Raw genomic sequence first — 27,153 nt, 5'->3', positions numbered from 1 at the left:
TTCTTTACTGATTTTCATGTGGCATTAAAGGGCGCCAAGCTTTGTATTTTGCCAAAAAAATAAATAATTAAAAAAAAAGCGACGTGGGTTCCCCCCCATTTTTGATAGCCGGCTAAGGTAAAGCAGATGGCTGCAGCCTGTAGACCATAGCTGGCAGCTTTACCTTTGCTGGGGATCCAATTTGGAGGGCCCCCAGGCTCTTTTTTTTGTAATTAATTATAAATAAATAATTAAAAAAAAAATGGGGTGCCACCCAAATTGGTTCACCAGCCAAGGTAAAGCAGACAGCTGTGGTCTGGTATTCTCAGGGTTGGAAGGTCCATAGTTATTGGCCCTTCCCAGCCTAAAAATAGTTACTGCAGCCGCCCCAGAAGTGGCGCATCCATTAGATGCGCCAATCCTGGCTCTTCGCCCCAGCTCATTCCGTTGCCCTGGTGCAGTGGCAAATGGAGTAATAAATGGGGTTGATACCACATTTGTAATGTCACCTGACACCAAGCCCAGCAGTTCGTGATGTCATGGCGTCTATCAGATACCCGACATCACCAACTATCAGTAATAAAAATAGAAAAAAAAAAAAGAGGACAAAAAAAAAAAATTTGAAAAAACACTCCCCAAATCATTACCTCTTTCACCAATTTATTGTAAAGAAAAAAAAATCCCCTGTAATCCACTTTGGAAGTCCCACGACAACTCTGGATCTTCTAGAATATGAGGGGCACGCTCAGGGATCGCATCCCCCATTTTCTAGGAGTGCAGACTTTCCATATGAGGAGTGTGGGTGCAAAGAATCTGCACCTACTGTCCCCGGGTCCACAGTAGCAGTGTGCGTACAGCCAGCACAACTCTCACTGAACACAGGAAGCTGAGCTGACAGCCGCTCTCTGCGCATGCGCCCAGCGTTTATTGTGAAGGAGGAGGGATCGCGGGGGATCAACGCTGCAAAAAGGTACAGACACCGGGGGAACACCGGGAAATACCGGGGGGGTGTGACTTAGCTGGACCTAGCGAGGAGTTTTCTGTCGCATGACTCAAGGCACATGCGACAGAAATCAGAGGAAGAGGGTGAATGCGGGCGGCGCGTTGGTGTGCGCCCTGCCATCTTGGATTAATCGGGATGGGGCAGAAATGCAGTCAGGCACCTTCTACAGGCTATGCCCATATGGTTTCGGCCTTTTCCCATCCATTTCAGCCTCATCCTCAGTCACCACAGCTCACCGTTAGGTCCAACATGAAATTATTCTGGTTTCCCATAGACTTATATTGGGGGTCGAATATTCGCGAATACTAGAATAGCGGTGAGGTATTCGCCGGATATTCGGCGAAGCGAATACTAGGGTATTCGATCATCCCTAGTAATAACACATACTAAATTAAATATTATATTTCTTGTGACACATCGTATGTGGTGCGCTCTGCCACCTGTCCGTGTTCCCAAGTCTATGTGGGTCTCACTTCTCGTGAGCTTCGCATCAGGGTTATGGAGCACGTCAGGGACATTGGCTAGCCAGGACGGTGGATGACACCACCCTTTTGAAAATTATACCGCAACATTTCTGGTCGCACAATGACTGTGACCCCAGACTCCTACGTGTCTGGGGGATTTATGTTATTCATGGGGGAATACACGGGGGCAATCTCAAAAAGACACTTGCTAAACACAAATCTAGGTGGATTGTCACCTTAGACACCCTGGTTCCAAAAGGTCTTAATGAGTCAGTCAGCTATGCCCCCTTTTTATAATATTCAAATTAAAAATCTTTGGCCTCCACTTTCTCATATATCTTTTTATGTCTGTACTCATGATATATTTAGATAATCTCATTGGTTGTGTTTAATAGTTTTTAACCATGTGTTGTACATGACGTCTGTTCAGGTTGTTTCTTGTTTTTTATTTTGATTTTCAATATGGTTTATTATTTTTCTTCCACATGTCTCATTGCTCTTTTTCTTTTCCTCAGTCTCAGTTTGTCATGTCATATATATAATGGTTCCTAGTCCTACCTTCTGATCAGCTTTATTCTATTATATGGAAAGAATGGAGAGGAGAAAAAGAAAGAGAAAAAGAAAAAATGGATTTACCTGGAGAGGGACTTGGTTCGGTTCTCCTTGCCAATGAAAACCGTTCTGGACTGCGACCTATTGTATGAAGATCATTGCATTAATACATGTGATATTGTTTTTATATATCCTAATGACGATCTCTATTATACTCTTTAATGTACAGGGCTATATTTATGTGCTCCGATCCTCCCCAAATAATCCTCTGCCTTTTTCTTTCTCCTCTACATTTCTTCATTTTTTCATTTTAAGGGGTTCTTTAATTTATACTTACCTTCCCTGTGCGCGTGAACCTGCTGCCGACCGCTGCGTCTCCGGGTTTGTGCTGGCCGATTGTATGCCGTTTGTGCGTGAGCCATGGTGACGTATACCTGCTCCCATGCATGCGCTGTTTGCGGCTGTAGTCTGCTCTCCCGTTGTCTCGGTGGTGTGCGCATGCGTGGCTTTAGGGATAGGATTATTTCTGACAGAAGCTCCGCGCATGCGCAATTCTAGCGGCGCGGTTATTCAAACCACCTGAATGACAGACTATTTATACCTCCCTCATATTCAAGCAAAACCACTGAACCTACTTCCCTATGAGTAAGCTGTATTAACTACAGAGAAACATATGTTGGGGTCATTTCTCTGCCTGGCTGTTCCAACTAGTACTCCCAGTCTCCTCCTTTACCGGTATGTGTTTACAGGTGCATTAATGCAGACATTCCCGGGGACAGAACCTTATTTATGGGACTTCTATCCTGTTTGGAAGACTGGGTATTTCTGACTAGTACTGATTAGCACTTTAAATGGGTGGTTCTTGATGTCTTTGTCTCTAAAAATGACACCTTAACCCCTCATGCATCACAATTTCTACTAATCTATCTTTGCAACTTGAACAATTACATATCATGTGTCTATCTTCCCTCCTCACTCTTGTTACCTTGTCATCCTGTTTTTATCGCATTATATTGTTCCAATAAAGATTTTGATATTTTTTGTACAGTACACTCTGTCCTCCTTGTTATTTATGTTCCATATGGAGTTGGTATTGAATCCGGGAGTAAGTATTCCCTCACTCTTGGTTCATTAATCCCAGTATGGCCTGGATGGTGCATTTTCTTATATATATTGTTTCTGTGTTTTTCACAGTGAGCTCCATGGCTACTATGGATTTCAGAGCTCGGGACCAAACATGGCTCGTTGAATTGGATGATGCTTTCAAGGATTGTGGCGGTTTTGATTTTAATTGCACTTCCACAACCAGTGATGATATTTCTGTACAATCCACCATTTACAAATAGAAAGACCTCTTAAAGAGGCGTATTCAACTTTGGTGGAATCGTGCATTTTTACAAAATACATAGAGAAAGACTGGATTCCCCGTGGCATGAGGGTGTAGATTTTTCCCTCCTATCCCATTACTAATGAGGACTTCAAAACCCAATGGGAGCACCGTAACCTAAAAAACGGGATACCACTAAGAACAAATTGCAGGTAATCAATTTGTCAGCACATGTCCTGTCGGACGCACAATTACATGTCCTATCTAAGCATCTCAGTTTTTCACCCACAAACTCATTTAACTTTTTTTCTTGGCACTGAAAGACACTAATTTATTTGCAAAGAAACTTATTCTGAAGAAACTACATGCAAAAAAATTAACTTGTGAAGAGAAGGACCCGATTGAAAAAGAGGCCTTACAAGCCCTCCAGGATCTCCTACGGGAACAAGAGCCTCCCACAGGTGGGTTTCCCAATTCATTATTGCCCAAGTTAATGAAATTTCCCCCTTGTCCCTCTGCCTTGCCATAGACATCTTTACCAGGTTCGTTACTGAATACCTAAGAAAAGATCTCAAGTATGCGTAGGTTTGATAAACTTACACACATGCAAAGGATGTCCTTTAACCAACTACAGGGTTATACTGACATAGTTATTAAGACAGTGGACAAGGGAGGCAATATTGTGATTTGGACAACAGATCTATATGAAAGGGAAGCCCTAAGACAGCTTAGGGATAAGAAAACCTAAAATTAGTTCCCTTGTAGCCCCCACTAACAACCTTCTCCCAGGAGCTCTATATCACCTTGGAGAAAGCTCTGGAAAAAGGGGTTTATAGATAAAAAAAAAAAGTTGATAAGTCTTTTTAGTAGATTTCCTCGCGTTTCCAACTTTAACCTCCTGCCCAAAATCCATAAAGACACTGTCAACCCACCGGGGCATCTGTTTGTGTCTGCTATTGAGGGTCATGTTGACCCTATATGCAAATTCATCGACCTTTACCTAAAACCTTTAGTCGAATGCCTACCATCATATGTAAAAGACACACAGATGTCTTTCGCCGGGTTAACGGCGTCTTTATGAAGCCTGATATGCTCATGGCCACAGCTGACGTTGAGGCGCTCTATACCTGCATTGGACATGATGATGGTTTGGAGGTTTTCCGCTTCTTCCTTGGGATAAGAGGTTGGGATGGCGCCATGAATGATCTTCTCCTGGAGCTGCCTTGCTTTGCCCTCACACACAACTTTTTTGTTTTGAAGGATATTTATTATTTTTGGATGATTTTCTTACCACCCTGGTACCACCCCAGTAGAAGATATGGTCCCGCTGGGTGCGCATGAAGGGGGCAGCCTCAGCATGTGTCTCCGCCAAGAGAAGATTCCTTAGGAGGAGAGGTTATTTGATGTCAACGGAAGTATTCTTCCGATCTGCGCCTCAACTTAAATGACCGGATGAGGTGGACTCTATGTGCGGCGTCCCACCCCCTGCACGCGCCCAAACAGTGACGATCTCGCCCCAGACACCCCATAAAGCTTAGCCAATTCTATCCCGCAGCAGATGGATTTCAAGATGGTACTGGAAGATCACAGCATGGCCTGACAGCGTCTAAGAATACTACCCCCCGTAGGCTGGGCGAGTCAGAAGCTGCAGGCAGAATGAGTCACAATCAGAGTCTACCGCAGTGAGGGGGGGGGGCTGGCCTGCCTGTCAGTGCAAGATAAGGATGAATCAGACCAGGAGGACAATGGGGAGATGGGGAGCAGCCAGGACAGGGGGAGCCGGCCGTGACTTTTGAAATCTAGCCCCAGGGTTCTTCCCCCCACACAGTAGGCTCACAGGCCTCAGGCTGTAGCACAGGGAGAAACAACCAGGATCCTGGTGAATATTCCTCAGAGCCAATGACAGAATATGCTATGAGGAAACTCATGGCAGAGCTAATGGCTTCCTTTAAGAGGGACATGCAAAGTGTACTCTTGTCTATGCAAAGAGATATCACAGCAATAGGGGACCGCACATCCCATATGGAGGACAAGATGGCAGAACTAACAACTGCACACAATGAGGTGGTGGACTCTGTGGTATCTATGGATGAAGAATTGGATGCCATGAAGCTTAAAATAGCTGATATGCAAGATAGATCGCGCAGAAATAATGTCAGACTGAGGGGCATCACAGAATCTGTTAAAACAGACAATCTTAAAGAATTCCTCACAGATTACTTCTCAGGCCTGCTACCACACGCTACACAGCGGGATTTGATGATTGACAGAGCACACAGACTCCCTAAACCAAAACAATTGCCTGCCTCGACCCCCCAGAGATGTCATAATGAGAATTCATTTTTTTTCATATAAAAAAGAAATTAATGGAAGCAGCCCGCAATCCACCCTCACTGCCAGCGCGATTCCAAGACATTGCTATATTAACTGACCTATCAGCAGTCACTCTAGCCTGCAGAAGAGCCTTCATAAATAGTGTTGAGCGGACCCGGACTGTAAACGTCCGGATCCGCGTGGTTTCAGCGCTATCTCCGGGCCGGACCCGGGTGCACAATCCGGAATCGGCAATTAATAAAAATGAAAATAACTATAAATAAATGAGCGTTTCATACTTACCAAGACTCGGTGTCATGGCGGCATACTGCTTCCGGGTCGCACTTTCACTTCCTGTGCTGTGCACGCAATCACACAGCTTTCCGTGTTTTCCCCGTCCACCGGCCGTCCTCTCAGCTGTGATTGGTTGCAGGCTGACGCGCACCCCGGCCTGTGACAGTCTGCTGCGGTCATCGCTAATCGCGGCTCCGTAATAGGCTGCATTCAGAGCGGGCAGCCGTGCTCCATGGCTGTTCGCTCTGATATGTAGCAGAGCTGGATGTGTCGGCGTGGGACGTCCTATGGATTACGTCGGAGCTGCAGGGTGTTTGGGCTTAATAAAGTGGTGAAGCAGGCTGTGTTTTGTACTTTATTTCAAATAAAGGATTGTTCTCTGTGTCTGTGTTTATTTACTGTCACTTACAGGTTAGTGTGATGCAGGTATCTGATAGACGCCTGTACCATCACATAACCTAGGGTTTAGTAGAAGCTATGTGCTGTTATCAACCCCTGCTATTACCCCGACTGGCACCGCATCACGCCACCGGGAAGAGCCGGTATCGCACACCGGTATGGTCACATCTAATAGATGCGGCAATATCGGGCGGCTGCGGGATGAGAATATACCAGCCCCCAGCCGGCATTATCATAGCTGGGGATAAAAACTGGGGGGACCGCACGGCGTTTTTTTTTTTTAATCATTTATTTAAAAAAAAAAAAAAAAACAAGCTTTTTTTCTACCCCGCAGTCATACTTGCGAGGAACTCCCGCGAGTCTGACATTGCAGAACAGCTGCACACTTCTGACAGAAGCGTTCATGTGTTTCTAGGTACATGCACGCTCATGTTCAGACAGCAGCAGGCTGTGGCGGGAGATGTCAGAGCCATCTGACAGCTGGTGCAGACGATTTAAGCACCAAATGAGCACCTCCTGGCAAAAAAAACACGGCAAAAATTGCAGAAAAATAACTGCGTCAAAAACCGCAGCATAAACATTGCGTCAAAACACCATGTTTTTTTTGCCAGGAGGGGTAGATTGGATGCAGAAATATGGTGTAAAAATCTCTGCATCAAATTTGCATCCCTTGGCCCCCAAAAATTAAAAAAAAAATTCTGCCACCAGGTGGAAATTTGGTGCTGAAAGCTGGTGCAGACGATTTCAGCACCAAATGTACACCTCCTGGCAAAAAAACGCGGCAAAAATCGCGGAAAAATAACCGTGGCAAAAACCGCGGCATAAAAATTGCATCAAAACACCGCGTTTTTTTTGCCAGGAGGTGTAGATTGGATGCATGAATATGGTATAAAAATTTCAGCACAAAATCTGCATCTCTTGGCCAAAAAAACTGCGATTTTACTGCTAGGAGATGTAGGTCTGTGAACTCAGTGAGCTCCACCTGAGGTCAGGCTACCTGCGATCACAGATGAAAGACCGTGGGAACTTCCAGCAGTGACCGCAAATTACCTGAGTGACGTCACCGCTCAATGCGCAGCTCATTCATTCTCTGGAGCTCACAGAGAGCGGTCGGTCGTGCCGCTCTCTGTGATATTTAGATGTAGAAGAGCTGAAGCGGCGTGGGACGTCGTGTGGATTACATCGGAGCTGCAGGTTGTTTGGGCTTAATAAAGTGGTGAAGGAGGGAATGTTTGTACTTTATTCCAAATAAAGGATTTTTTTCTGTATCTGTGTTTATTTGCTGTCACTTACAGGTTAGTGTGATGCAGGTATCTCATAGACGCCCGCACCATCACACAACCTAGGGTTTAGTAGCAGCCATGTGCTGTTATTAACCCCTGCTATTACCCCGACTGGCACCGCATCACGCCACCGGGAAGAGCCGGTATCGCACACCGAAGAGCCGGTATCGCACACCGGTATGGTCACATCTAATAGATGCGGCACTACCTGGCGGCTGCGGGCTGGAATACCAGCTCCCAGCCGGCGTTATCTTGGCTGGGGATGAAAATAGGGGGAACCGAACATCGTTTCTTTTTTTATTTTCACCAGAATCACACATGCGAGGGGTTCACGCGAGTCTGCCATGGCAGCACCCGGCAAAGCCTTGCACGTGTGACTTTGGGAACTGTATCCACAGCACAGATACAGTGCGACAGCTGGGGCTGCAGCCGGGCGCTATAACTGTGCTGCCGAGTGCCGAGTGTTTATTTTCACCACCGTGAACTGACCGACAGTGCACTGCTTTCCCCGCCCACCGGCCGTCCTGTCGCCTGTGATTGGTTGCAATCAGCTGACACTCCAGATGGGGGCGTGTGTAGCTGCAACCAATTACCCGCGCCGATGGGCGGGGAAAACAATGAATATTGAATTGTCGGCTCCGGAAGGTAAAAGCATGACCTGGAAGGAGTGTGCCGCCATGACAGCGCCTCGGTGAGTATGCCGCGCTCCCTCCTACCACCCTATCCCGTACACAAATTTTTATCTCCGGATTCCGGTCCCCATTGACTTATATGGGCACCGGAGTCCGGAGAGGATCGGACTTATTTTTAAGTCTATCAATGACCTGCCGACCCCGGATTATTGGCCGTTCGATCACACTATTCATAAACAGTACAAAAATTCTCAGAGAGAACAACATCCCATACAAGGGGGGCTTTACAGTGACATTAATCATATCCAAAGAAGGGCATAAGCATGTGGCAAGCAACCCGGAACAAGCCCTTCAATTATGCAAGGAATGGAACCTACTCACCCCCACCAAGGAACACCAAGATGGATTCTCACTACCACATCATATTCCAGAAGAATGGTCGAAAGGCTAAAGCCACAGTCACATTTAGCGATCCCGAAATCGATGCGACCTGATAAGGATCGCTGGTAAATCGCTGGGAGGTCTCTGGTGAGATGTTGTCACGCTCCCCGGCTCCCCTGCCACGCTCCCCGGCTTCCCTGGCGCGCTGCCCGGGTCCCCTGTCCAGCTCCCCGGCTCCCCTGCCACGCTCCCCGGCTTCCCTGGCGTGCTCCCCGGCTCCGCTGTCCGGCGTCCACCGCTCCACAGCCTCCAGGCCTCCTCACCTAGGATCCCCAGGCGTCCCGGTTCCCGCTCCCAGCGTCCGCTGTCTGCTTCACTCCGGCCCGGCTCCCCTGCCTCCTGTTCGCCGCTCCCTGCCCTGGATTCTGGCACCCGGGCCTCGCGCATGCGCATTAGGGCGCGCGCGCGGTCATTGACCCTTTCTTAAAGGGCCAGCGTCCACAGACAGGATATTGAACACACAGGTACAGGGTATAAAGGGGTTTAATATCCAAGTGGGCGGGGCCTGTTCGTGTTTCCTAAGCTAGGAGTCCGGTCTCCTTGTCCCTGTGATATACTCACCTCTCTCTCTTCTAGAGCCGCTCCTGCCTCGCCATCCGGTCCTGCCGATTCCCGAACCCCGCACGCTGACTACCTGCCATCCCGTCAGTCCGTACCATCTTTGATTCCTGCGGTGACCCGTCCTCTCGCTCCATCGGTTCCGGACTCTGCCTGACAACATCTTGGCCTCCGAACCTGAGCTCCGTCACCCGGACTACCATCTGTGACTCCGTGGTCCCAGGGACTTCTACATTCTACTATTTTGCACGGACTGTCCTGCTACCTGTAGTGCTCCGGCTACCGGACCCCTTGCCTTCAGTGAGGAGTTCGGCCCAGTGGATCCACCTCCTGGGTCTGCCCGTCCACCTGGCCCTAACAGATGTCACACAGTCAGACCTTACCAACGACTCAGTAACGATACAGGTCGCAGTAGCGACCTGTATAACGATCTCTGCTGTCATTGGGACCCTGTCCAAAAAAATGGTCTGGCTCACTGAAGGTGCTCAGGAAAAGTAACAATATATACTGTAGCAAGAAAAATCCCGCCACACATCTGAATCATGAGAGACAATTGAATTGTGTTCAAACTAATATTTATTTTGATTTTTTGATTGACGTTTCGGCAATTTAGCCTTCATCAAAATGAAACTATATGGTATATAGCAGATAGCATTCTTAATATAAGGATCTTGATGGATTATCCTGAAGAGGAAATGAAAGAGGTATAGTGGAATCCAGTGGATAAAGGGTATAATGCCGCTTATATAGGAAACTGTGTCCAGGGTGATCAGCGGTGGAATGTGATATCAATCAAAAAATCAAAATAAATATTAGTTTGAACACAATTCAATTGTCTCTCATGATTCAGATTTGTCATTGGGACCCTGTCACATAGTGTCAAACACAGCGATGTGTCCTGCCCAGCAGCCCAGAGAAAATGGTCCAGGACATTCAGCAACGACCGACGACCTCACAGCAGGGGCCAGGTCGTTGCTGGATGTCACACACAGCGACATCGCTAGCAAGATCGCTGTTGCGTCACCAAAACCGTGACTCAGCCGCGATGTCGCTAGCGATGTCGCTTAGTGAGACGAGGCCTTTAGTCTGATAACTAGTCACAATAAGGCTATTCATAAACAAGGAGAGCAAACGAGTTTTTGAAGTGCAAAAAGTACATATTTATTCAAGGTGAAAGTGACAGAACTTGTGAGCATTAATAAAATATATAAGAACCTGGACCACACCAGGGTTTTGCATCCATGTGAGGACTAGATCGCAGTCGTAAAAACAATCAAATGCGTATGTACACTTGAATATTCTGTGTAAATAGTAACACAAACTCATATGGAGCAGCGATGTGGTATGTCAGCCACATATAAGACGTTAAAGAGGATAGAAGCCGCATATGATGTCTGGCCACACATGTGAGAGTGTTATTGTTTCCAAGGGTGTGACTCTCGAACCACAGGAACAATACTATATGTGGGAAAGCTCACGGACCTCCTTAAAAATATTTAAGTATCATTGCTGGCCTGTGTGCCATGTGGTCACAGCATTTTGTCATATTACTGTTGTAATGTTATACACTGTCATCATATGCGGCTTCTATCCTCTTTAACGTCTTATATGTGGCTGACATACCACATCGCTGCTCCATATGAGTTTGTGTTACTATTTACACAGAATATTCAAGTGTACATACGCATTTGATTGTTTTTACGACTGCGATCTAGTTCTCACATGGATGCAAAACCCTGGTGTGGTCCAGGTTCTTATATATTTTATTAATGCTCACAAGTTCTGTCACTTTCACCTTGAATAAATATGTACTTTTTGCACTTCAAAAACTCGTTTGCTCTCCTTGTTTATGCTTAATCATGAGTTTGTGCTACCCGTGTGGCCCTCAGACATTTAGGACCCCCGGGAATTTCTTGAGCATGGTTTTCTGGTTTTTTGTGTATACAATAAGGCTATTGTGTGGCTCATTAACTAAAGAGACTGCTCAAGATTCCAGATAAGATGCAGTGACTGTCTTTGGTTAAAATTGGACATCTGCCCCTTCATGCCATATCTAAGTCAGTCTTTTATTTTGCTTGAAACCCTCCTTTTGGGACTTTTGGAGCTAGGAGCCGACCCTGCCACGGATCCCAATCCCTCCAGGCACCTGGGTCTGAATATAGACCTCTTCATCTTGCCCCTCAGAACTCCCTTGAACTTTAATTTTCTTTTTTGCTTTTTTCACTCATTGATTTTCCTGATTTTCCTTTTGAGCTTTCCCGTTTGGGATCGCCAGGTGCTTTTGTCAGGTTTTTTTTCTCAGCACCATGTTTAAGTTTGGGTGAAGGGCTCAGGCAGCCCCTGTTAGTGCCCTGTATTGTAGCTCAATTGAGCTATGTTGTTTGTTCTAGGTTTACTTGTTTCTTTTTTTTTTTTTTCAGATTGAGAAACTAACAGCCTGGTTGATATAACATGATCTATGTAGCAAGCAGCAATATTCTCGAAGGATGGACGTGTGCACAGGTGGTCTAGTTACTCATACTAGAGTATGTAAGCTAAGATATTTTTCTGCAATTAATCTCTATTTGACTTCCCTTCCCAAAGGTTGGGATAAGGTACTCAATGCAGCCCATGGCAACTCAGTAAATTTCCTCGATGGTGGTTAGATTCATGTCCGTTAATGCTAAAGGGCTAAATTCACCATTCAAGAGATCAGAACTGTGGAAGGAGGCCCTCCAAATGATCACTGATATGTTATGCATCCAGCAGACCCACTTAAACAGTGATGACAGTTTCAGGCTCAGACATAAAAAATTCCCACATATTATTGTGGCACCCGTAAGCGGAAAGAAGGGGGGGTGGCAATAGCGGTAAAGGATACAGTGGCTTTTTCCCAGGTTGAACAAATTATAGATCTATTAGGCAGATTCATAATTTTAAAATGCCATGTCAATAATATTCCATATACAGTAGTGAATATATATGCTCCCAATAAGCGACAGTACAAGAATATTAGGAACATTATTACCAAGGCATGTAAGGTTAAAATAGGTTCCTTTATCATGGTTGGAGAATTCAATTTAGCGTTATGGCCGAATATGGACACTACATCCAAGTAAAAAAAAAACTCAATCCCAGCCCACTAACAAAATTTCTTCACCTAAATGAAATAAATGTATGACATATGGAGGCTGCGAAATCCATCAGCAAGAGATTACACGTTCCTATCTCACCCCCATAAGATATGCACAAGAATAGATTACTTTTTGGTAGAAAAGGCAATAATACCGAAAGTGTTTAATACAAAAATAGCAAACATAACTTAGAGCGACCATGCTATGACCATGCCAAGTTTAAACGACGTTCTTACTGATCGCCCACTCTTAACTGCTATTAGGGGAAAACGCCTAAAGGATATGCTGCTGAAGAGCCATTACGTACCTAGGGTGCTATCTCTTCTCGGCAATTGGAGATGTGGTGGTCTTGCAATGCTTGACGTCATGTCAACTGCGGATGGATCTAAAGAGTAAAAAATCAAAAGTTACATATCATGCAGAACAAGTCACGTTATCTATTATGCAGTATGTGATTGTAGCCTAATTTATATTGAGTTACCATCAAGGGAACTACGCGTCCACACAAGGGAACATGTCAGGGACATAACTGTGGTGCGTGATGTTGCGGATCTGGATTCCCTGAGGACGATCCCGCGACATTTCAAGCTGCGCCATGACTGTGGTCCCACAGGATTGAAAATTCGTGGTATCGACCAGGTCTATTTAGGATCTAGGGGTGGAAATAAGAAACTAATTTTGGCGCAGCTGGAATGTCCCTGGGATCGTAAGATTAGGAACTATGACCCCGGATGGAATGAACGAAAAATTAAAGTTTTCCACGTTTCTTTGAGGGTGGGAATATGATGATAGGTGTAAAGTAAAGATTTTATTCCCTCTATATCCCATTTTTAATTCATATGTGTGTGTCTTAATTTGTTTGTAACTAATGTTTTATTTCTTTTTTCCATAAGATTAATTTTGGATCATTTGGGATGGGTGAGATGATAAAAGCTGGACTATAATCCGGATGACTTTAAAGCCAATTGAAAGATTGTATTGTGGACTATACCATCATGTATATTAATATTCATAAATGTTCTATCATGATCTGAGAAATTTAGATATTTGCCACAGTGGCCAAATACACTATTATGATGTATGGAACTATGCACCATCGCTTATCTTGTGTTCTTTTGTGGATGCCAATACCGAAAATTTGGATTTTTAAAGTTTGCAATAAATGGACTTTTTATTCATCACGGCCTGCGGTCCGCTGGATTTGCTTTTCTACTAAATGAATTATGATGTATGGGGTTGATATAGAGTTGGAGATATATAGGATATATATTATTATATATTGTATATCCTTTTTCATGTTTTAGTTTATACATCTTTCCTTTTATGTCTCCTTTTCCCTGCTTCCCTATTAACTTCTTTTGTCCGGGTTGGCTTGCTCTTCAATCTACCATTACTAAAGATAGCCGAACGGATGCACTGTCATCTAATCTATTGTTATATGAATTTTGTCTCTGCATGCTATAGGGACATTAGACCATCTTTTTAAGGACTATTCATGGTCATATTCTTTAGTCTTAGGCTGATTCTTTTTATTTTTGCATGATTTTCTTACCACCCTGGTCGTGCCCTTTCACTTGCCAGCATGTGTCCCTGCCGAAGAAGCTTCCTTATTGGGAGGCCTGGGTTCACTGACATCTGCGAAAGTATTCTTCACATCTGCCGCACCTCCCATGGAATGACCGGATGAGGTGGACTCTATGTGCGGCGTCCCACCCCCTGCACGCACCCAAACAGCGACGATCTCACTCCAGACACCCCATATAAAAACATGCAAATTACACTTTACCCCTGCGCCACCCACATGGAAGCCAGATGAGAAAGGTGCGTCAGGGTAACTCAACACATTCAGGTACAAGTGCCTTTTATGGGTGAGTCTGGATCACGATAATTCATGAATGTCAGCTCTGTGGGGAATAGTAATGGTAGCCTTTGAGGCTTAAGGCCGCTTTACACGCTGTGATATCGGTACCGATATCGCTAGCGTGCGTACCCGCCTCCATCGGTTGTGCGACACGGGCAAATCACTGCCCGTGGCGCACAACATCACGCGGACCCGTCACACTACTTACCTGCCTAGCGACGTCGCTGTGACCGGTGATCTGCCTCCTTTCTAAGGAGGCGGTTCGTTCAGCGTCACAGCAACGTCACTAAGCGGTCGCGAAATAGAAGCGGAGGGGCGGAAATGAGCGGGACATTACATCCCGCCCACCTCCTTCCTTCCTCATTGCGGGCGGCCGCAGGTAAGGTGAGGTGTCTCGTTCCTGCGGTGTCACACACAGCGATGTGTGCTGCCGCAGAAACGAGGAACATCGCTAGCTGCAGCGATAATCGAGAATAGGGGGGCATGTCACTGATGAGCGATTTTGAACGTTTTTGCGACAATTCAAAATCGCTTATAGGTGTCACATGAAACGACATCGCTAAAGTGGCCGGATGTGCGTCACAAATTCCGTGACCACAATGAGATCGCTTGAGCGATTTCGCAGCGTGTAAAGCGGCATTAAGGCTGTGTTACATGGGTGGTATTGGATTTTTGTGCTATTATAGCACCACCTGGTGACTATCTGTATTAGTACATGCACCTTAAACTTAGCTGACTGTGATTTTGGACTTCTGTGCCATAACACCACCATGTGGTCACTGATGATAATACAATCTTTTCAATTAATTGAGCCTACCATGACCTAAGTGTAATCTTATTGGGGATTTTAACACTTGATTTATTTGACTAATCATTGTAGTGTTGCTCTTTAAGATAACTTTGCATTTATTCATTTGCATTTATAAAACAGGACTCTTAAAATACTTGTATTGATTGTGGGTGGTAATGTTATTGGGCAGAATACAATGCTGTTTTTTTTCTGAATTAGGTACACATATTTACATACACATAAAACACACACACACACCCACACACACACACACATATATACACACACTACTTACAAAACGTTAGGGATAATTGGCCTTTGGGTGAAGTTTCAGGATGATCCTACTCTAAATTATGTAGATGAGCATAATGATAGGCCCATATAGCGCCTAAGCTTGGTGACTTCATGGTCGCACAGACCCTATAATATTACAGGTATGATATACAGTAGCTTTTATGTATACTTCCCATTTAATCCTGTTTCTTTCATCAATAGTAATGAAAGAGTTAACACATTTTTAGTTATATTTAAGAGATGTTCTGAATCAGCTGTCAGATGAAGAACCAGTTTGAACCAACTACCGTTTTTTTCCAAAAATAAGACACTGTCTTGTAATTTTTTTTGCCCCCCCCCCCCTTTCCCAAAATAAGCACTAGGGCTTGATTTTGGAGGAGGTCTTATTCTTGGAGAAACACGGTTGGGGGGGTAAGTTTACCCCCCAAAAAAGCAGGCTCCCCACTTCCCAGGAGACTCATACTTACCAGACCCAGACGTTTGCGTTGCTCCCAGGTCCTCCTGTGATGTCCGGTGGGTGGTGCATGCCGTCCTACCCTGCTGCTGGTTGACACACTGATACACACAGCAGATCGCACGCGCGCACACACACACACACACACACACACACATCACATCACATCCAGCACTTCCGGTCGCAGGGAATGATGGGAGGAAGTCACATGTGTCCGCAGGTCCTGTTGCGGCAAGTCCTTGCGCTCCACCGCACAGCCTCTCAGGATTCTGCCGGCGAGAAGACATCGGTGTCGCTGGATGTGGTGAGTATGTGTGCAATCCGATGTGTGTGTGATGCGATGTTTGTGTGTGTGATTTGATGTTTATGTGTGTGATCCGATATTTGTGTGTGCGATCTGATTATGTGGGTGATCTGAATATGTGTGTGATCTAATTGTGTGTACGATCCGATGTTTGTGTGTGAGATGGGATGTGCGTGTGAGATCTGATTGTGTGTGTGTGTGAGAGCTGATGTGTGCGGGGTCGCGATCACTGCAGATCCTCTCCTCGGCGTCTGGTGAGTGTGATTACAGGGTGCCTGCTGTGTATAATGAAGTGTCCTGCAGTATCTGTAACTTTTTTAGCTGCTCGGACACTTCATTATTGAACCGCGACTAGGGCTTACTTTCAGGGGAGGACTTATATTTAAGCCTTGCTTCGAAAATGCTGAAAATCCCTGCTAGGGCTTATTTTTGGGGGAGGGCTTATTTTTGGAAAAACACGGTATTTTGAGTTTTTTTCGCATCTATGATTGGATGGTTTAAAGTGCAAGAAGAATTTACAGCATTTAACCCCGACTCTGTAAATCAGCTGGTTGTCTAACAGCTGGAGCAGGAAGAAGAAACACAAGATGGCAGACTTACTTTCCCAGCTTTCTGGAAGGAGACACACAGACCCTTCGGGGCTCCAATCTTGTGAATCTGGGAATGAGAAAAAAAATGAGACTGTCAGCTGATGATGAAATAGCTAGCTAAGTTATTGATCATTATCTCAAATCCATTGCCTCCTCTCTCTAGTACGGAGCCTTCTTTCTGCGGCGATCGCCATCCTCCTTCTTCTCAGGCCCATGTGCATGACGCGTCCTACATCATGCACACTAGGTGGCATTGATCTGCCTGCTCAAGGCACATCAAAGTATTGTAGTGCGCATGTGCAGGCAGTCTTTAACCTTTCTTCACACTGCGCGTTACAGTATTTTGATATGACCTCAGCAGGGCAGACGAAAGTGCGCCTGCGCAGGACTGCAATATCGGCTTGTGTGGATGACGTAGACGCATCATTCACACTGGACTAGGAAGAAGGAGGCCGGAGATCACAGCAGAGAGGGGGTGTCGGACCAGAAAGAGGAGGCCCCGCACAGGAGAGCAGCCACACCCATCGGACCAGACCGTCCCCTAGGTGAGTATTATAAAAGTGTTTTTTATGTTACACAGGGCGGCCTGGGCTCTTATATACAGTATTCTGGAATGCTGTATATAAGAGCTCAATGGTATTGGCTGCAGTTTATAATCCCAAAATCTGGTGACAGGTTACCATTAAAAAATAGGAAGGAGCACAAACTTACAAAATAAATCACCAACAAACTTGTGCTTCTAAGGGCATGATTTACTACGCCTAGTATCCGTGCCAAAAAGTCTACATAGGGATGACCACAAGGGACTTAACCTCTTACGGACATTGGACGTACTGGGTACGGCCTAGACAATGTTGGTGTAATCACTGTTGGCTGCTGCAGTAAGCCAGCGGCGAATCTGATTTGAACAGCAGACATGTGTGGCCTACAGGTGTGGAGGTCGCCTGAGCTGTAGTTTGTTTGTTTAAATGTAATAAGAATATCTGTGTATGTAAATAATTAAATTATAGATGTAGTTACATAATAATCTGTCTGTCTATGTAGCCATCGCATAGACCCATAATATAATTCTAAGCTGTATAGTCATGAAGGAGTTAACCAAAGATAATGAAGCCAGAATGTGAAGCTGCAAAGTCTTATCAGTACAGTTCGCACAGAAAGAATGTACAAGAAACAAACAATATGCTGGGAGAAAATAGGGAGTGAAATACTCCTTACTCCCTTGTTCTAGCTTCAAGGTTTGAGATGCAAACTGTATAAATGGTTTTCTTCCAATACACGAGCTCAGTGGATAATGCTGGCTGAAAGAGAGAACATGTCTGTGTTCATTGTCTTATACATTGATAAATCGGCACTGATATAAAGCTAATATGGCACTGTCTCTGCCTATTCCGAACGAAGACTCCATTAGCAGTCTTCACCCAAATTCCTGCCTTGACAGAGGCGCGGGTGAATCCGCGATCCACCCACGCCTGTTAATTCCTTAGACTGCTCAGTCAAATACTGACTGCGCGATGTAAATAGCCACGGTGGGGAAATTGCCTTTCCCCGCCGCCATCGGAAGCCCCGTAACGCGATCTTGGGAAACCGATAGTTGCCATGGTAGCACAGGGTTATGTGATGACTCCTGTCGCTATCATGACTCACTTCCTGCTGCAGTCAGCTGGCTGTAACAGGAGAGAAGCATTTCAGCTGATCAGAGCTCTGTAGCTTCGATCAGCAGAAATAAACAAGCGATCAGACAGCTAATCCTTATAGTCCCCCAAGTGGGACTAGTAAAATAAAAAAAGTTAAAAAAAAAATGTAGATCTGTGCAAAAATGGTACAGTCAAAAATGTCAGCTCGAGATGCCACAAATAAGCCATCACTGAGCCTCATAACCAGAAAAATTAAAACAGTATGAGTCACAAAAAATGGCACAAAAAGTGCGCCACTTTTTTGGGACAAACTTTTGAATTTTTTTAACCGCTTAGATAAAAGTAAACCTATACATGTTTGGTATCTACGAATTCGTACCAACCTGGTATTCCATCAGATAAAAATTATTTGTTATTATATGCACATGTGTACATAAGTCTATAGAAGCACTAATATACATTTTGTGCTTCATGCTATCTACATCTTACTATCAGAGGGACTTATATCGATATCCCTAGATAGTTATTTTGAATCTAATAACATCTACTATGGTTCATAATTGATGTATAGGTTTCAGGGCACAGCTGTCATTTGTATTTATTGTAACATTATTAGATGACTGCATATATGGGACATTGTTCATTCATTACGTACGGTTTTCCAGGCCGTCTCAGATTTATTTATGTTTTTAGAATTTTAATGTGTGTGTATATAAGTGCTTTTGGCTATAATAAAGAATACTTATTTTACTCATAGATTTCTCCTCCTTCTTGAATCATGTTTTCATACAGGATGCTGCACCCTTTGTTTAATTAGGTTGGCTGTGCACTCTGCTACTTAATTAATTTGCGGTTACAAGAGGGGTCACCAAGTTCAGCCTCAACTATACAGGGAGGTGGAGGAGAAGAGATGAGACCCCCCAGAAGTGTGGGAAAGGTCACCCAAGATGGCGCCGCAGGCACTGGAGTGGCTGGAAAGGCAGGAAGATCAGCAGCAAACCAAGAAAGAAGCTGCAGCCTGCCTAGGTCAATTAGCCCGTAACAACTCTCCAGGGACAGACATGGGGACCCAGGGGACATCGTCAAGGTTACCCCGGGCCAAACAGCAGCAGTGGCAGGAGGGTACCTGTCACGCTCCCCTGCCTTGCTCCCCGGCTCCCCTGCCATGCTCCCCTGCTCATGACTGCTAGGAGGTCTAGAAACCTGTACGAAGTCACTACGTTGCTAAAGTTCAAAATCCGGTCGGATCAAGGGCTCCCAGTCATGGGTGCTTCCCGTGTGGTCATTGCCTGGCTTTTGTTCAATGTCCTACGATCTGCCACTTTCCATTCATCCAATGGTAATAACTAGGTACTATTCGGTATCCGATGGATAATGGGGTATTCAAGGTATTCGCTATGCAATGGATAATATGGTATTCACTTCAATCTTTCATTTTCATTTCTGACTTCCTGGCGCCTTTTTCCAGCCAATGAACAAATCTCATGTTGCTTGCCCTCACACTAACGCCGCAGCCATCTTTGTTGTGGTGTTACTGTGACTGGCTTGGCCGCACAGCGTCATAGGGGCTATATAAGCCAGCGGCCATTTTGGTCAGTCAGTCTCTCCCTCTCTCTTTTATACTCACCGATCACGGGCGCGACGCTGCACAGCTGTCACACTGTGGCGGGTTCTCCAGCTTTTGAAAATGCCGGCCACTCATTATTCCATCTCGTATTCCCTGCTTCCCCCACCCACCGGCGCCTATGATTGGTTGCAGTCAGACACGCTTCCACGCTCAGTGACAGCTGTCTCACTGCAACTAATCACAGCCGCCGGTGGGCAGGTCTATATCCTGTAGTAAAATAAATAAATAATTTAAAACAACGACGTGCGGTCCCCCCCAAATGATACCCAGCCGAGGTAAGCACACAGCAGCGGCCGGCATTCTTAGGCTGGGGAGGGTGAGGGCCATGGTTACGGACCCCCCCTCACGCAGCCGAGAATATCAGCCCACTGCTGCCCCGAAAATGTTACATCCATTAGATGCGACAGTGTCGGCGTGTCACCGGCCCTTCTCGATTGCCGTGATGCAGTGGAAATTGGGGTAACAAGGAGTTAATAGCAGCCCATAGCTGCCACTAAGTCCAAGATTAGTAATGGCAGCGTCGATGACACGCGATCACTAATCTGTAAGTAAAGTAAATAAACACACACCAAAAAATCCTTTATTTGAAATAAAACACCACAAAGCCCCCTCTGTCACCACTTTATTAACACCCCAAATACCAAGGTCCGGCGTAATGCACACTAATTCAGCAACGTCTGTGAGCTAGTGCTCAATGCAGCCTCATTCCGTGAACGATGATGCAGGTGTAGCTCCAGGTCATTTCTCACGGTCGGTGATGTCAACACATTACCGCTCGTGAGAACTTCAGAGCTCCTGTAAAGCATAACTAAGAGTGATGTCACTGACCAGCAGTGACCCTGAGAGAACTCAGATCCAAGTCACTGTTCTATCACACATACTGTTGGGGGGGAAACACATACATCACAAATAAAAGCTGTAATATCTATCTATCTATCATCAATCTATCTATTGTGAACGTTGCGCCCTGCAACGTGGGGGTTTCACTCGCTTGCAGCGGTGTGAGGTAGCTTCAGCAACACACGTACACAGTCTCTTCATAGAAATTCTGGCAGTTTATTTAAAAACACTCAGCATAAACTGCCCTCAAACATAAACAATAAGTCCATAATAGAAGTTTAGCAACTTCCCCACTCTCTGGCTCCTGCCAGCGTACAACTCTAGCCAAGGTTCCTTCCAGGACCCAGGGCCCTCTGCAGACCCCTGTCTGTCTCTCCTCCTGGAGAGATTCGGCCCTACAGCCCTGGCCTGGCTTGGCCGCACTCACCTCAGACTCTATATCAGAGCCTTGTGATCAGCCTCCATGCAGGCTGATACACCCAGAGCTCCTGGCTCTGCTCTAACTTGTTTCCAGTCCACACACTGGACGTCTGGAGCTGGTCTCTCTCTAGACTGCCCTCGACACACTCCTCCCAGGTTCAGAGACAGGATTGCTTTAACCCCTGGAGCCACACCCACAGGTGGTAAGGAGTGTGTAATCAGCATCACACACCCTTCCATGGCTCTGCATGTAATGCAATCCTGTGGAACCACAGGTCCCAGCCAGCTTCACATTGCAGAGCACCCACGCTTCTGCAAAACATACCGGCCCTTTGTAATACAGCCGGTTGATACCTCACACTATCTATCCATCCATTTATCCATTATCTATCTAGCTAGCTAGCTATAGATAGATAGATAATGGATAGATAGATAGATAGATAGATTCATGGATAGATAGATAATGGATAGATAGATGGATAGATAGGGATAGCGGGATAGATAGATGGATAGACAGATAGATAAAAAAGCATAGCTGGATAGATAGACAGGCAGAACGATGGCAAACACACATATATAATGTCCCACCTCCCTGCATATTCTAAGCTGGCATTCTTTACTGATTTTCATGTGGCATTAAAGGGCGCCAAGCTTTGTATTTTGCCAAAAAAATAAATAATTAAAAAAAAAGCGACGTGGGTTCCCCCCCATTTTTGATAGCCGGCTAAGGTAAAGCAGATGGCTGCAGCCTGTAGACCATAGCTGGCAGCTTTACCTTTGCTGGGGATCCAATTTGGAGGGCCCCCAGGCTCTTTTTTTTGTAATTAATTACAAATAAATAATTAAAAAAAAAATGGGGTGCCACCCAAATTGGTTCACCAGCCAAGGTAAAGCAGACAGCTGTGGTCTGGTATTCTCAGGGTTGGAAGGTCCATAGTTATTGGCCCTTCCCAGCCTAAAAATAGTTAGCTGCAGCCGCCCCAGAAGTGGCGCATCCATTAGATGCGCCAATCCTGGCTCTTCGCCCCAGCTCATTCCGTTGCCCTGGTGCAGTGGCAAATGGAGTAATAAATGGGGTTGATACCACATTTGTAATGTCACCTGACACCAAGCCCAGCAGTTCGTGATGTCATGGCGTCTATCAGATACCCGACATCACCAACTATCAGTAATAAAAATAGAAAAAAAAAAAGAGGACAAGAAAAAAAAATTGGAAAAAACACTCCCCAAAACATTACCTCTTTCACCAATTTATTGTAAAGAAAAAAAAATCCCCTGTAATCCACTTTGGAAGTCCCACGACGACTCTGGATCTTCTAGAATATAAGGGGCACGCTCAGGGATCGCATCCCCCATTTTCTAGGAGTGCAGACTTTCCATGTGAGGAGTGTGGGTGCAAAGAATCTGCACCTACTGTCCCCGGGTCCACAGTAGCAGTGTGCGTACAGCCAGCACAACTCTCACTGAACACAGGAAGCTGAGCTGACAGCCGCTCTCTGCGCATGCGCCCAGCGTTTATTGTGAAGGAGGAGGGATCGCGGGGGATCAACGCTGCAAAAAGGTACAGACACCGGGGGAACACCGGGAAATACCGGGGGGGTGTGACTTAGCTGGACCTGGCGAGGAGTTTTCTGTCGCATGACTCAAGGCACATGCGACAGAAATCAGAGGAAGAGGGTGAATGCGAGCGGCGCGTTGGTGTGCGCCCTGCCATCTTGGATTAATCGGGATGGGGCAGAAATGCAGTCAGGCACCTTCTACAGGCTATGCCCATATGGTTTCGGCCTTTTCCCATCCATTTCAGCCTCATCCTCAGTCACCACAGCTCACCGTTAGGTCCAACATGAAATTATTCTGGTTTCCCATAGACTTATATTGGGGGTCGAATATTCGCGAATACTAGAATAGCGGCGAGGTATTCGCCGGATATTCGGCAAAGCGAATACTAGGATATTCGATCATCCCTAGTAATAACACATACTAAATTAAATATTATATTTCTTGTGACACATCGTATGTGGTGCGCTCTGCCACCTGTCCGTGTTCCCAAGTCTATGTGGGTCTCACTTCTCGTGAGCTTCGCATCAGGGTTATGGAGCACGTCAGGGACATTGGCAAGCCAGGACGGTGGATGACACCACCCTTTTGAAAATTATACCGCAACATTTCTGGTCGCACAATGACTGTGACCCCAGACTCCTACGTGTCTGGGGGATTTATGTTATTCATGGGGGAATACACGGGGGCAATCTCAAAAAGACACTTGCTAAACACAAATCTAGGTGGATTGTCACCTTAGACACCCTGGTTCCAAAAGGTCTTAATGAGTCAGTCAGCTATGCCCCCTTTTTATAATATTCAAATTAAAAATCTTTGGCCTCCACTTTCTCATATATCTTTTTATGTCTGTACTCATGATATATTTAGATAATCTCATTGGTTGTTTTTAATAGTTTTTAACCATGTGTTGTACATGACGTCTGTTCAGGTTGTTTCTTGTTTTTTATTTTGATTTTCAATATGGTTTATTATTTTTCTTCCACATGTCTCATTGCTCTTTTTCTTTTCCTCAGTCTCAGTTTGTCATGTCATATATATATAATGGTTCCTAGTCCTACCTTCTGATCAGCTTTATTCTATTATATGGAAAGAATGGAGAGGAGAAAAAGAAAGAGAAAAAGAAAAAATGGATTTACCTGGAGAGGGACTTGGTTCGGTTCTCCTTGCCAATGAAAACCGTTCTGGACTGCGACCTATTGTATGAAGATCATTGCATTAATACATGTGATATTGTTTTTATATATCCTAATGACGATCTCTATTATACTCTTTAATGTACAGGGCTATATTTATGTGCTCCGATCCTCCCCAAATAATCCTCTGCCTTTTTTCTTTCTCCTCTACATTTCTTCATTTTTTCATTTTAAGGGGTTCTTTAATTTATACTTACCTTCCCTGTGCGCGTGAACCTGCCGCCGACCGCTGCGCCTCCGGGTTTGTGCTGGCCGATTGTATGCCATTTGTGCGTGAGCCATGGTGACGTATACCTGCTCCCATGCATGCGCTGTTTGCGGCTGTAGTCTGCTCTCCCGTTGTCTCGGTGGTGTGCGCATGCGTCGCTTTAGGGATAGGATTATTTCTGACACAAGCTCCGCGCATGCGCAATTCTAGCGGCGCGGTTATTCAAACCACCTGAATGACAGACTATTTATACCTCCCTCATATTCAAGCAAAACCACTGAACCTACTTCCCTATGAGTAAGCTGTATTAACTACAGAGAAACATACGTTGGGGTCATTTCTCTGCCTGGCTGTTCCAACTAGTACTCCCAGTCTCCTCCTTTACCGGTATGTGTTTACAGGTGCATTAATGCAGACATTCCCGGGGACAGAACCTTATTTATGGGACTTCTATCCTCTTTGGAAGACTGGGTATTTCTGACTAGTACTGATTAGCACTTTAAATGGGTGGTTCTTGATGTCTTTGTCTCTAATAATGACACCTTAACCCCTCATGCATCACAATTTCTACTAATCTATCTTTGCAACTTGAACAATTACATATCATGTGTCTATCTTCCCTCCTCACTCTTGTTACCTTGTCATCCTGTTTTTATCGCATTATATTGTTCCAATAAAGATTTTGATATTTTTTGTACAGTACACTCTGTCCTCCTTGTTATTTATGTTCCATATGGAGTTGGTATTGAATCCGGGAGTAAGTATTCCCTCACTCTTGGTTCATTAATCCCAGTATGGCCTGGATGGTGCATTTTCTTATATATATTGTTTCTGTGTTTTTCACAGTGAGCTCCATGGCTACTATGGATTTCAGAGCTCGGGACCAAACATGGCTCGTTGAATTGGATGATGCTTGCAAGGATTGTGGCGGTTTTGATTTTAATTGCACTTCCACAACCAGTGATGATATTTCTGTACAATCCACCATTTACAAATAGAAAGACCTCTTAAAGAGGCGTATTCAACTTTGGTGGAATCGTGCATTTTTACAAAATACATAGAGAAAGACTGGATTCCCCGTGGCATGAGGGTGTAGATTTTTCCCTCCTATCCCATTACTAATGAGGACTTCAAAACCCAATGGGAGCACCGTAACCTAAAAAACGGGATACCACTAAGAACAAATTGCAGGTAATCAATTTGTCAGCACATGTCCTGTCGGACGCACAATTACATGTCCTATCTAAGCATCTCAGTTTTTCACCCACAAACTCATTTAACTTTTTTTCTCGGCACTGAAAGACACTAATTTATTTGCAAAGAAACTTATTCTGAAGAAACTACATGCAAAAAAATTAACTTGTGAAGAGAAGGACCCGATTGAAAAAGAGGCCTTACAAGCCCTCCAGGATCTCCTACGGGAACAAGAGCCTCCCACAGGTGGGTTTCCCAATTCATTATTGCCCAAGTTAATGAAATTTCCCCCTTGTCCCTCTGCCTTGCCATAGACATCTTTACCAGGTTCGTTACTGAATACCTAAGAAAAGATCTCAAGTATGCGTAGGTTTGATAAACTTACACACATGCAAAGGATGTCCTTTAACCAACTACAGGGTTATACTGACATAGTTATTAAGACAGTGGACAAGGGAGGCAATATTGTGATTTGGACAACAGATCTATATGAAAGGGAAGCCCTAAGACAGCTTAGGGATAAGAAAACCTAAAATTAGTTCCCTTGTAGCCCCCACTAACAACCTTCTCCCAGGAACTCTATATCACCTTGGAGAAAGCTCTGGAAAAAGGGGTTTATAGATAAAAAAAAAAAGTTGATAAGTCTTTTTAGTAGATTTCCTCGCGTTTCCAACTTTAACCTCCTGCCCAAAATCCATAAAGACACCGTCAACCCACCGGGGCGTCTGTTTGTGTCTGCTATTGAGGGTCATGTTGACCCTATATGCAAATTCATCGACCTTTACCTAAAACCTTTAGTCGAATGCCTACCATCATATGTAAAAGACACACAGATGTCTTCCGCCGGGTTAACGGCGTCTTTATGAAGCCTGATATGCTCATGGCCACAGCTGACGTTGAGGCGCTCTATACCTGCATTGGACATGATGATGGTTTGGAGGTTTTCCGCTTCTTCCTTGGGATAAGAGGTTGGGATGGCGCCATGAATGATCTTCTCCTGGAGCTGCCTTGCTTTGCCCTCACACACAACTTTTTTGTTTTGAAGGATATTTATTATTTTTGGATGATTTTCTTACCACCCTGGTACCACCCCAGTAGAAGATATGGTCCCGCTGGGTGCGCATGAAGGGGGCAGCCTCAGCATGTGTCTCCGCCAAGAGAAGCTTCCTTAGGAGGAGAGGTTATTTGATGTCAACGGAAGTATTCTTCCGATCTGCACCTCAACTTAAATGACCGGATGAGGTGGACTCCATGTGCGGCGTCCCACCCCCTGCATGCGCCCAAACAGCGACGATCTCGCCCCAGACACCCCATAAAGCTTAGCCAATTCTATCCCGCAGCAGATGGATTTCAAGATGGTACTGGAAGATCACAGCATGGCCTGACAGCGTCTAAGAATACTACCCCCCGTAGGCTGGGCAAGTCAGAAGCTGCAGGCAGAATGAGTCACAATCAGAGTCTACCGCAGTGAGGGGGGGGGGGGGGGGCTGGCCTGCCTGTCAGTGCAAGATAAGGATGAATCAGACCAGGAGGACAATGGGGAGATGGGGAGCAGCCAGGACAGGGGGAGCCGGCCGTGAATTTTGAAATCTAGCCCCAGGGTTCTTCCCCCCACACAGTAGGCTCACAGGCCTCAGGCTGTAGCACAGGGAGAAACAACCAGGATCCTGGTGAATATTCCTCAGAGCCAATGACAGAATATGCTATGAGGAAACTCATGGCAGAGCTAATGGCTTCCTTTAAGAGGGACATGCAAAGTGTACTCTTGTCTATGCAAAGAGATATCACAGCAATAGGGGACCGCACATCCCATATGGAGGACA

The 27,153-nt window shown here is 45.3% G+C and overlaps 1 long non-coding RNA gene across 1 annotated transcript; it reads right to left on the bottom strand.

The window, feature by feature from the left end:
* Positions 1–12,673: 12,673 nt before the first annotated feature.
* LOC142293857 (uncharacterized) lies at positions 12,674–23,931 on the bottom strand. The gene is made up of 3 exons (XR_012751295.1): positions 23,872–23,931; positions 16,662–16,718; positions 12,674–12,743 (listed from the first exon to the last, which is right to left on the bottom strand). It is a non-coding gene; the product is annotated as an uncharacterized LOC142293857 (long non-coding RNA).
* Between the last annotated feature and the right edge of the window lie 3,222 nt (positions 23,932–27,153).

This window comes from Anomaloglossus baeobatrachus, chromosome 1, assembly GCF_048569485.1.
Source record: "Anomaloglossus baeobatrachus isolate aAnoBae1 chromosome 1, aAnoBae1.hap1, whole genome shotgun sequence".
Taxonomy (NCBI): Eukaryota; Metazoa; Chordata; class Amphibia; order Anura; family Aromobatidae; genus Anomaloglossus; species Anomaloglossus baeobatrachus.
This window is presented reverse-complemented; position numbering and strand designations above follow the sequence as displayed.